Here is a 10,050-nt window from a genome sequence, read left to right on the forward strand (position 1 = left end):
TTGGGCCCAACCTAAACTTTACCAAATGAATTATGAATAAAAAAAATCCGGGTTTTAGCGACTCACTGCAACACGGATAACGCTCGGGTTTTACCAATGTTCTAGTTTTACCGGCTAAATAAACGCCATTTTAAATATTTTATTTGTTTTGACGCTTGGGTTTTAGGGTTTACGGTAACGTGACAGGTACATAAACATATCTGACCAGTCACGGGCAACGCGCCAGGTAATTTACTAGTTGAATATAAATGTGGTTCAGCATTATCGCCATGATTATTCTCACTTCTTTTCTTCAGGTCCGATCAACGATAACGATTCTTGGTCATGGTGGTATGGAGATGATGGTGGTGATGGCCCGTGACAATGAGGTGGGTGGGGTGTATAATCAATCTATTAATAATGATAATAATTATCATTATTTAGTTTCAAAGAATGACATAAATGATCATTAAAATTTGTCTAAATCTTGAATTATTAATGCTTTTATCACAAACACAATTTTTATTTAAAAAAGAAAAAAACAACTTAAGAGGTTAGCCTTTATTAGATAGGAATTGTTGACGGAAAAAATCTTAAAAGTTGACCGCTAAAAAATATAATTCATTTGTGAACAAGTAAAGTAAATTGATGCTAGTTTAGATGAAATCATCAAATATAAAGACTTAGCTAATGGATGTCAGACACTACTATTGAGCATTCTTAACAGATCTTTCATATTATTGTGAGTCGATTCTCTATATTATATACAGTAGTTGTGATAGAGAAACTTTTGTTTACCACCCCCATTTGTAAACTAGTTTGGTTTTGAAACACTATTTAAAAAACAAAAAAAATTATAAAATTCATCATAAATGACTAAACCACTTGCTCTCACAACCTAGTTTGCCATCTTTCATCATACCCATATGTCATTCATGCATTTGTTCAAATTTTAACTTATTTTTTCTTTTCTTTACATACTAATTAATTTTAACACTAAAATTGTTTTTTCTTAATAACTTTTAATAAATAAGTTTTAAAAAAATCTAAAAACACAGTATTATTTAGTTTTTTTTTTTGAACACACAGGTATAAATTTTATTAAAAAACATAAGATAGGAAAAAAAATATTTTTATAATAAACTAAATATTAATCATTACTAATATACATTATCCGACACTTGTCAACTCCTATTGGTTCATAAGATTTTTCGGATAAAACTTATTATCTAAACAATCTAACAATTTATATTTATTTAATAAAAAATATTAAAGTTTGGGTTGTTAATGAGCGTGAAATGTTTGTGTTTGGTTGGGTTGTGAATGGGGTGGTTTGTGAATGGGGGTGGTCAGGAGTAAATTTGGAGAAACACTGTTCATCATCTATATTTGTTAATATTTTTTAAAAGTGGTTGTAAGTAGAGTAGGGAGAAATAAAAGTATAAAAAATATTATTTAATTGAAAAAAAAAATAAAAGGTTTTTTTTAGTATAATTATAGATATGGAGATAAAAAATGCTTTTGAAAATACTCTAAATAAGTGAGTATCTGGGGTGTATAGCTCACTACCTCTGCTACCCTCAATCTTTCGTGACTTCGTCGCTAGTGTAGTTTTCTTTCTTTCTTTTTTCTTTTTTTTTTCTGTTGGGTCAGTTTTCTTATTTCACTACCTTGAAAAATTATTACGTTACCTCTATTTGTTTAAATTCCAACCAATCTAAAAGTTTAAATCAAATAAAGGTCAAACAAAGTTTATAGCTCAAAGTAAATAAAAATCAGTAAAATTTTTTTCCCTTTCGTTTGAAAGAGAAACATCAAACATAAATATGCTCAAACGGAAACAGGTTTAACAGAATCATCATTTTTTAAAGTTCAAAATAAATAAAGCCCAAAAATAGTTTATAGCTTAATCTTTTTTTTTCTTTTGTTTAAACTAGAAACATCAAATAGAAATAGGCTTAACAGAATCATCATTTAAGGTTGAAGTTTTTAATACGGTTTTGAATATACAAATTCACACACTTGAAAATAGATTCAGTGAGGTCTCAACTACCTTGTTAGAAAATATGTCCAGTTTAAATGTATGAGATTGTTTTCCAAGTTTGACATATTTTAAAAGATGCATCCGAATGATTTTAGTAATGAAGAAAGAAATGTATTTCTGGTGATTGTGCGACCTTTTATCACATTTTAAAGGAAGATGATAAATTTGCAAAACTAGAACCGCAACCGTTGAAATATGTTTTTCTAAAATGAAGCTTAGCAATGTGGGTTTGCACAAGCGAACGAGTGATGAGTATTTGAACAATGTTTTAATTTGTGTGATCGAAAAAGAAACGCTTGATAAAGTAAAAGGAGAGGGTGTAATAATGGCTTGATTTCAAATTTTCAAAAACCGAATAGTAGAAATTTGCACCCTATGTGTTTAAATATTTTTATTATCGTATTTTTATTTTTATCTCGTTTACATTGTATTAAAGACGGTAAAATAACTATTTTGAACGTTACCACAAAATTTATTTCTAGATCCGCCACAGTATCATCAATGAATATCTATCCACATATTATTGACAGAACCTCTATGCATGATCAAACTAAAAGCTATTGACGGTAATATGTCGTAGATGAGATTACCAATTATCGGTAGTCAGTCGTTTATTACACACCTTTGAAGCCAATGTAGAATCCAGATCTTCAAGCAATGAGCGAATTATTAAGGTTAACACACTACGTAGCTAGTCGGTGATTATTATTATTATTATTATTATTATTATTATATTTTAGTTTGAAACATGATTATCATTTATCAACCACGTGAGTGATGACTTGGTGAGACAACTACTCATAGACTCATCTTAGGCTGAGGGGTGTGGGGGGCGCGAGAGGGGGCGCGAGTGGGGGCGCCAGCCAATAATATTGTGACGTGTGGCAGAGAGAGAAACTTGATAAGATGGGTGTTGGTAGTGGTGCTCGCGCCCCGGGACATGGTGTGGAGGGGCGCGAGCGGTTTTTTTTTTTATTTTTTTATAAATGTATTAAAAAAACGTATTATTAAAAAAACTCATAAATTATTTAAAAAAACACACATTAATTAAAAAAACACATTAATATCTAAAAAAAAATTGACATTGGATACAAAAACACATGTCTAAAAAATTGACATTGGATACAAAAACACATATCTAAAAAATTGACATTGGATACAAAAACACATTAACATTCATCTTATCTTCTCTCTCTAAAACTCTATACCCATTATTCTCTGATCATAAGCTTCTTTACAGATATTCTCTCTTTATAAAGACAACAAAAACACAAGTGGGGTTTGATCTTTTGTTTCAAACCATTGCATAGTTCATTGAATCTCATCTTTTTATGTCTTAAAGATTGGATCTTTCTTGTTGGTTATGTGATATTCAAAGTTTTAAACTCATGTCTACTCTCAAAAAAACTCTATCAACACTACTGTTCTTGGTTTTGTTCTTCACTTCCATTTGTCTCCTCAAAAACCCTTCTTTAGGTATGTAATCTGATCTCAAAACAATTTTTTTATTTTTTTTGTATGTTTTGTTATTGTAATTTTACTTATTTAATTAACTACTCCTGTTTTGTTTTATAGTTAACAGGTTTACAATGGCTTCCAAACACCAAGATTCTGAATATATCCACTTTGAGGTTAGGTTTTATGTTAATTACTTTCTTCTTCTAAAGAATTAATTTCTTCTTCTAAAGAATAAATTTTTTTTTTTAATAAAAAACGAGCCCAACGGCTCTATTCACGCATCCCAAGCCTCCCTCACGCCATTCCCAGCCGCTAGCCCATCCGCGCCTGCCTCTTTTTTCGCGCTCGCGCCCCTCTCGCGCCTCGGTGGTGTGGTGCTCGCGCCCCGGGGCGCGAGCGGCTGGCCTCTTGCGCCCTTTCTCGCGCTCCACACCCCTCAGCCTTAGGCTGAGGGGTGTGGGGGGCGCGAGAGGGGGCGCGAGTGGGGGCTCCAGCCAATAATATTGTGACGTGTGGCAGAGAGAGAAACTTGATAAGATGGGTGTTGGTTTTGGTGCTCGCGCCCCGGGCCCTGGTGTGGAGGGGCGCGAGAGGGGGCGCGAGCGGTTTTTTTTTTATTTTTTTATAAATGTATTAAAAAAACGTATTATTAAAAAAACAAGAAATTATTTAAAAAAACACACATTTTTTTGAAAATTCATAATAAAAAAAAACATACTAAAAATTAAACAAACAATAATATTTAATAATAAAACTAATCTAATACAAGATCATCTGGTCGCCTCGCCCACAAATGTTCAACCAACTCATGTCGAAGATCCCCGTGTATCTCACGGCTCTTGATATTTGCTATGTTATGAAGTTTTTGTTGATCACTGATTGTGGACGGTTGTGGCGGAATGTCACCTTGATTTTGCAAGAGATTGACCACGGTTGCGGTCAAAACTCCCCCTACATGAAGAAGCAAATCATCCTCTTCGGAGGAGTCGGAATCAGACGAGTACGACGACATTATTTTTAAAAAAAAAATTGGGACGATGGGTTGTTTTTGGATTTTTTTTTGAAGTTGTGGTAATTGATTTATATGAAATGGGTTATATATAGGAAAAAAATTTTGGGTTTTATAAAGGAGTTTGGGATATTATATATGAGTTTGGAGATTGAAGTTGTGTTTGATATGGTTAAAATGGGTTGATTTAGGGGTATTATATAGGATTTTGTAAAGGTTTTTTTAAAAAAATACCCGAGCTCAACGGCTCTTTTGGGTGGGCCCACCAGCTTTTCCTCTCTCTTCTCCCGCGATCACCCTTGCGCTCGCCTGGAAATCCGCGCTCGCGCCCCTCTCGCGCCTCGGTGGTGTGGTGCTCGCGCCCCGGGGCGCGAGCGGATGGCCTCACGCGCCTTTCTCGCGCTCCACACCCCTCAGCCTTAGAGTATATTGAAATAATAATTCGACAATCTTAAAAAGTAAATATTATTCATCTCTTTAAGCACGTGTTGCGAATCATGACATTTAAAGTTGATCTCTAGATATTACGGCATGCATGATAAACGTGCCTTTTTAATTAAATACTTATGCTATAAAATAGTAAACCATAAGTCTCTCAAACGGCATCACAACCACCATTACATATCACCACCACCATCTACCACCATTCCACCACCATGGACTTACTCTCTCTCCTCCACCTTCTCTCTCTACTCTTTGTACTCCTCTACTTGTTTTCCATGCTTAGAATCTTAATAAAGTCCAACACCACCAAAACCGCCACCACCACCACCACCGGGTATAGTTCATATCCGGTCATCGGTTCATTGATTTCGTTCCATCGGAACAGTCACCGGCTCATCCACTGGTTCACTGACCTCCTAGCGGTGTCACCATCGCAAACCATCGCGTTAACTCGATTTGGTAGCCGAAAAAACCAAATGATCGTAACCGCGAATCCTGGCAACATCGAACACATGCTTAAAACAAGATTCGACAACTACCCGAAAGGCAAACCCTTCACGGACCTCCTAGGAAACTTTCTAGGAATGGGAATATTTAACGTGGATGGTGATCTATGGAGCACACAAAGAAAGCTAGCGAGCCACGAGTTTAGCGCGAAATCGTTGCGCGAGTTCGTTGTTAGTGTTCTTGAAGAAGAAGTAACAAAAAGGCTTATACCATTACTAGAAAACGCTGTCCAAAACAACGAGGTTTTGGACATCCAAGATGTCCTTAGAAGGTTAGCTTTTGATACCATTTGTAAAATATCACTAGGGTGGGACCCATGTTGTTTGGATTACACAAGATCTGTCCTGCCACTGGCACCAGCATTTGATGTAGCGGCGGGGGCCAGCGCCATGCGTGGCAGGGCGCTGGCCACTTGGATGTGGAAGGTCAAGAGGTTTTTTAATGTGGGAAGTGAACGAAAATTGAAAGAAGCTGTTGGAGTTGTCCACCGAGCCGTTAATGAGATAATCCGTGAACGGCGGGAACAGATGGACGAAAGCGATAACAACAGAGATTTGTTATCGCGGTTCATATCCGCCGGTCACAACGATTATATGGTTCGGGACACGGTAATTAGCTTTTTGATGGCCGGAAGAGATACGACGTCAGCCGCCATGACGTGGCTTTTTTGGTTGTTGCAACGAAATCCGACCGCCGAGGAAAATGTTTTAAAGGATGTCGCGTTCATAAATAAAGACGAGGGTAAACTAAACTTCGATGATTTAAAAAAGATGGATTATTTGAAAGCGTGTTTGTGTGAATCGATGCGATTGTACCCTCCAGTGGTGTGGGACTCGAAGCACGCTGCCAGTGACGACATGTTACCAGATGGGACACGAGTTTACAAGGGGAACAGAGTGATGTACTTCCCATATGGTATGGGAAGGATGGAATCAATATGGGGAAAAGATTGTTTGGAATTTAACCCAGGCCGATGGTTTGTTGAACCAGGCGTTTTAAAGAAGGAAAGCCCGTATAAGTTTCCTATTTTTCAAGCCGGTCCAAGGGTTTGTTTAGGGAAAGAAATGGCATTTATGCAGATGAAATATGTGATGGCATCGGTTTTGAACCGGTTCGAGCTTGAACCAGTTAGTTCGGAAGAGCCGGTTTTTGTGCCATTGCTCACGGCTCACATGAATGGTGGGCTCAAAGTTAGGGTTCGCAATAGAAGTCACTATTGTGAACCATAAATAATATATAAAGCTTGTTTTTGCCGTTGGATGATTGATTGGGTATCTTTGTAACGTCCACAGGTTCTAGTAATTTTATATTTTCTACTTCATATTGTAACTATTTTACCCAACATGAAATTGGGTATTGTTTTATTGTATTTGTTTAAAAGTTTAAATGTTATATATAAATAAAATATCAATATCACTCGAAACTTTATGATGGAAGTGTCAAATATTTAAAGATAGTATTTTGTCTATTTGCATGGACTCACTTATGTTTATTGACTACTTCTATAACTCTTAAGGGGGCCTCCTATACACATGTCATCCTCATTCTAGTCCCACATTGAGGATTAATCAAATAATCGTTTGTAGGTTAAGATATCAAATAATAGCTTCTTAACATTTTGAAAGACAGTATGCGGGGTAGAATATCAAATCAATCATAGCTCATGTACTTTTCAAACAACTGTTTGAAACGGCCGTATGAGTTTGAGGGTTTGAAACTTACTTTGGGGTTGGGGACAGTGACGGAGCCACCTTATGGTCACGGGGTTCGGTCGAACCCGGTCTTTAATCGGTTTTATATATAACCTATAGTGTCGAGCCATTGAGCGTGCTCATTCTTTTTCGACGAGCGAACCCAGTGTCATTCTAAAAAAAGTATTCGAACCCATTAATTATGAAAATTTTAGTTAAAATTTTTTAGTAATAAATATTTTTTTTTAAATACAAAAAACTTTAAAAATTGCTAACAAACATTATAAATGGGCCGATAGTAACTCATATATAGATTATAAAAAAAATGTCCAAATTATTTATAGAATTGTCTAATAAACCTAACCTAATTAACATTCTTAAGCATAATACCTAAGCGTTACCTGCCACACTTCATCCAGATGACAACAACGATCGGTCGACTGACTCTTTCTTTGATGAGCTTTCAATCGATCCAGACCTCACGACGAATCTTTCATTGATTTTGCGTTATTAGATGGGTGACGACTATATATATGATGTGTGCATTTGTTATATTAAAAATGTGTTCTTTTTTCGAGTCGCGATTGAAGATATTATGAATCATTTCCAAAACATGAATATGCTTAGGAAACAACGATAATATGTAATATCTTTTTTATTAAATATGACTTTGGGTCCGACCCGTTGTGGCCAAAAACTTTGACGCCAGAAAAAAATCGAGCACTAAAAAATGCTTAACCCGCAGAAAAAAATTCCTGACTCTGTCACTATTTGGGGATGACGTAGGAACAGTAGAACCTAATTAATAAGAGTGGTCACAATCTTAATAATAGTCCCGATAAAAGAAACCTCAAAAAGTGCCTACATATTTTCCAAAACCACGTTATGGGAGTTGGGCCCGACCCTCACAACTAGGTCTTCTACAAATAAGTGAACAGTCGATGATATATACGTTTTTGTTTTCAACTAGGAAGTCAAAATAAATAATTATATAAAAGGACGTTCAAAAAAATTATTATATAAAAGAACGCATGGTCGGAAACACATGCAAATACAAAACTTGACAAAATGCTAGTGGAAAATGAGAATTTATTTAAAAATGAAGATGGCATAATAATATTAAAATCAGGAAGTTTTATAAATTATTCATATTACGAATTTGTTGACCTCTTGAGTAATTATAAGTTGGATATAAAAGTTTTACAACTTTATATGTTTGGTACTATTTGTTTGATCTTAAAATTTTTACAACATGATATTATAATATATTTAATCTTAAGTTTTAATCGTTACATAGTGGAAAATCTATTTCACTAAAAACCAACTAAAACACAAGAGCCATTTACACTATATAGTGATCCCAGAGCTAACTAAATCATATTTGAACCACTTGTAGAGAGAAAAATGAACTAGAAAAAGGGCATAACTTGCAATTTATACTTCGATGATTTTAAACTTCATACTGAGAATTTCATCATCCAAGACTATCCATTGTGCTCAATTAAAAGGGCGTGAAAGGTGCGAACTTTGCACCATTTTCACCCCACCACCATAGCACCATCACCGTGAGGAAGACTTGTCCCTTAGCTAGCCGTCCTGCTCACGAGCGATGCCCAATCTTTGTAATTATTATTACTTTTAAATTTTCAATTAATTATTAAATCAATCACACGTCTTTAACTCACTCCACCAAATCATTATTTTGTCCATTTCACTCGATCACCTGTCCCACGACACCCTCTAGTGAGGGTGAATGGCGAAAACCGATTTTCCACCTCATCTCCTACATGTCGTAATTTACCCCTTTCACCTTGTCTCTTTCACCCCTCCCATAACGGATAATCTAATGCCTCAATTTCAAACTCAACTACTTTAACCAAGATTATCTTTAAAGCTAAGGAGGCCTTTAGACGCATTTATCTGCCTAGTTAGCGTCCAGATCATGAATCTTTATATTCAATGATTTACGCACTTATTTTATAAAGATCAATTTAACTTGTAGAAAATTTAAGGTTTTCAAAATCTAACTTGATCAGTCCAACTTCACTCTATAAAAAGGGATTTCTTGTATTAATTTAAGCATTCGATTGATGTTACTTTTTTAAGCGAATACTATTTCAAAAATTTCTACATAATTCTCTTTGTTATTATGCTTCCCCTCCAAACTCCTTCGAAAAAATTTAATATTGATCCTCTTTTTGGAACTAGGAAAACAAAGTAAAATCATATTTTTTTTCTTTTTCCTCACAATTTGATAAAATATACCGTCAATTTTGAATCTAAAGTCGTTTGATTCACAAAATATTTTATGACCAAATTGAAATTTGAAATGAAAAATCGAATTGGAATATAAAAGAAATCATTTGAAAAAAAAAAAAAAAACATAGAAGTTTCCAAGGTTATACGCAATAGAAATGGTAAAGAATTGTTCAGTGGCGCAAAGGGTGAGGGGAGAGTTGTGGGAGTGACACAGGGATCTCCAAAGGGATACCGAAATGACTCATTTTCTAGAAATGCAAAATTTGATTGATAAAGTTTCCCTTTCGAATGCTAATGATCGGTGGGTTTGATTGTTGCAAGGAATGTCTGAATTCTCGGTTAAGGGGATTCGAGAGACTTGATAATAGTACGCTCCTCAGTGATTCGAGTAAAGCTGATTAGTTCTCTTGTCTGCCCCGAAAAATATATATTTACGGATGGAGGATTGTGGGAAGTCGGTCGCCAACTCGGATACATTTGGCTACTAAGGGGATAGATGTTTCGTCTACTATTTTCCCTTGTGTAACAATGGGTCAGAATCCGCTATTCATGTTTTTGGAGAGTGCGCCGCGTTAAGAAGATTTGGATTTGGTTGAAAGTTGGCTTGGTATGAAGTTATCAGCCTTGCGTTTCCCAACTAATCTCATGGAGTGGGCCGC

The 10,050-nt window shown here is 35.5% G+C and overlaps 1 pseudogene; it reads left to right on the top strand.

The window, feature by feature from the left end:
- Positions 1 to 5,100: 5,100 nt before the first annotated feature.
- On the top strand, positions 5,101 to 6,670 carry LOC143555581 (cytochrome P450 94B3 pseudogene; annotated as a pseudogene).
- The last annotated feature ends 3,380 nt before the right edge of the window (positions 6,671 to 10,050 follow it).

Source organism: Bidens hawaiensis, unplaced genomic scaffold, assembly GCF_021521415.1.
Source record: "Bidens hawaiensis isolate Kalapana, Puna unplaced genomic scaffold, B.hawaiensis_p1.1 tig00018162_1, whole genome shotgun sequence".
Lineage (NCBI taxonomy): Eukaryota > Viridiplantae > Streptophyta > Magnoliopsida > Asterales > Asteraceae > Bidens > Bidens hawaiensis.